This window comes from Sinocyclocheilus rhinocerous, unplaced genomic scaffold, assembly GCF_001515625.1.
Source record: "Sinocyclocheilus rhinocerous isolate Xijiao unplaced genomic scaffold, SAMN03320098_v1.1 scaffold262, whole genome shotgun sequence".
NCBI lineage: Eukaryota > Metazoa > Chordata > Actinopteri > Cypriniformes > Cyprinidae > Sinocyclocheilus > Sinocyclocheilus rhinocerous.
Window position 1 is genome coordinate 909,037 of NW_015641038.1, and position 2,474 is coordinate 911,510.

Sequence of the window (2,474 nt, forward strand, 5' to 3'; positions counted from 1 at the left end):
AACAATGCAGCAGCGCCGCATCTAGTGGCTTCAACTGGATAGGTTAACAAAAACATTAAAATGCAATGACACTTGCATCATCATCGCATCTGGTGTGCCGCTGATAAGGCTGCCTCATTAACGCACACCTAAAATTCGAATGCAACGTTTTTGCATTCGAATGTGGATTTTTATTTTAAATTCGACGAATATTCGAAATTCGAATTTTTTTTTGACAGCCCTAGTCCATACATATGCTAATTTAGATGGAAAACAATAACATGGGTTAACACACGTTAACACGGCAATAGATATTTTTGTAAAGATTGAACCCAGTAGATTTTTTTTTCTATAGAGATATTGACCCTTGTTATCAACGAACATAGACATTGATGTCCCATATTCATCACCTGCATTTTTCATCAGTCGTCGTGTTGTGTGTGTCTAGGTTACACATATTTGTTGCACCCATCCAATCCCTCTGTGCTCCTGCATAGGTTATGTTTGCTTTTTTCACCATTGTGAAGTTGAAAGTATATTATTATGATAAATTCTAACTGTCTGTCTTAAAATTAATGAATGGATAAATGCATATTTCTCTTTAGTCAAAATATCCACATTGTTGAACAATTATGCCCTTGTTATCCAATGTAGTGGGTTTTGTCAGTTTTTTGTTGTGTTGTGGGTAATTTAGTTTGGGCAGTGTGATGGTATTCATTTTGACTTTATCAGAAATTGGAGATGTGCTCATAAAGACATGGGCTAGTTTATGATCACAGTCACCCTGAGTTTAGCTGAGAGTCTAGTTTTTATAATTATTAAGTAAGTAAACAGCAATGTCTTTTTGTAAACCCTCATTTACCAAGCAGCTGTTTTCTTTTTGTTCGTAATTAATTTAATGGAATTAGTTCCATCAGATTGTAGATCATTGCTTCAGTTTTACAGGCCTGAACAGAAGTCAAATGATTTTTCTGCTGCGTTTTTGTACTTAATCTGTTTGTATGGCCACATTAAATTCACTGAACCTAATTAAACTCCATTCTTATGGAAGCTTCTCGCTTGTTTTACTTTCCTATCTCGCTCCCCACTGCTGAGGGTATTGAGTGCCAAATGTTGTGAATGCACAGAAATTTTAGTTTTTGCTTTGTTTCTTGAAAACCGTCAAGCTCAGTGTTCTACTTTTTTAGTTTTTAGGCTGGAGCCCAAGAAAGCTGTTTCCTGTCAAGGTGCCTCAAGCAAAGCTGCCATTGATGATTTCATTGATTTTCTATCCACTTGCCCCACAGCCTGTTTTTGAGCTTTACTAAAGCTCAGCTTCCTTTTTGCTGTTAGTTGGAGCTGTTTGAATGATTTCTTTTTTTGTGCCCGTGGGCTTTCCAGAACATTCTCTGCAGTGTCTTGATGCTCAAACTTACAGGTGCTGACGGTTCGTGTGCCTTCTTGCACATTTTGAGCTGGAATGATGCTTTTGAGGAAACATTTTGGGCTTCCTGAAGGTCATCTTGTTGTTTGTTTTGTTTGGTTGGTATTGTCTCTCCCACAATTTTACTGACTAAGGTTTTTCTTTTGTCCCTCATGCATGCATCGTTGGGAGTTTTGTTCTTTTTGTTTTGGCTCCATATTTGTGTTCTGATAACACTATTGATCAGAAATGGACCTCCATGGCCTCAATGCTACATAAAGCCGCTGTTGACACTATAGGCTATAAAACTAGAAAACATCAAGATTGGTTTGATGAGAACTCCGATACTATTGTGTCTATGCTGGAAACAATGCGCAGAGCATATATTGATACCATCAACTGCCCTGCATCCACCATCCTTTGGCAGAAATGGCAAGCTGTACGCAGGGAGGTTCAAAAAACTTTACGTTGTCTACAGAATGAATGGTGGCTGAACAAGGCTCAAGAAATTCAATCATCTGTTGACAGAAACGATATGCACAACTTTTACAACTCCTTAAAAACCATATACAGCCCAAGGAATTGTTCCATTACACCTTTAAAAGCAGCAGATGGACTTACAATTTTGAAAGATAAAAAACAGATCTTGGCAAGATGGGCTGAATATTTTGATGCCCTCCTTCATTAATATTCCATCTTGGAGGAGCTACCAAATTGTTGAGCTCTCCAAAGCTTTTGATACAGTGAACCGAGAGCTGCTCTGGGACATTCTAACAAAATTTGGTTGTCCAAAAAAATGTTTTTGTCACAGTTCCATGAAGGAATGGTAGCTCTTGTGACCATAGGTGGTCAGGAGTCGGAGCCTTTTAGTGTACAAACAGGAGTAAGGCAAGGATGTGTGTTGGCACCTGTACTTTTTAACATCTACCTCCTATGTGTCACAAAGCTCCTGCATGATAAACTTGAAGGCAGCAGTGGGATCACTGTTGACTTCAGGCTGGATGGAAACCTCTTTAATATCCGAAGGTTCCAGGCCTCTACCAAGTCATTACCACTCTTCTTTACAGCTGTGAAGCCTGGGTTATATATAGCT

At 38.7% G+C, this 2,474-nt stretch overlaps 1 pseudogene; it reads right to left on the reverse strand.

Moving 5' to 3' along the window:
- The window catches only part of LOC107754287 (rRNA-processing protein UTP23 homolog), a 6,985-nt pseudogene extending 5,558 nt beyond the window's left edge, over nucleotides 1-1,427 (reverse strand).
- Nucleotides 1,428-2,474: the final 1,047 nt, after the last annotated feature.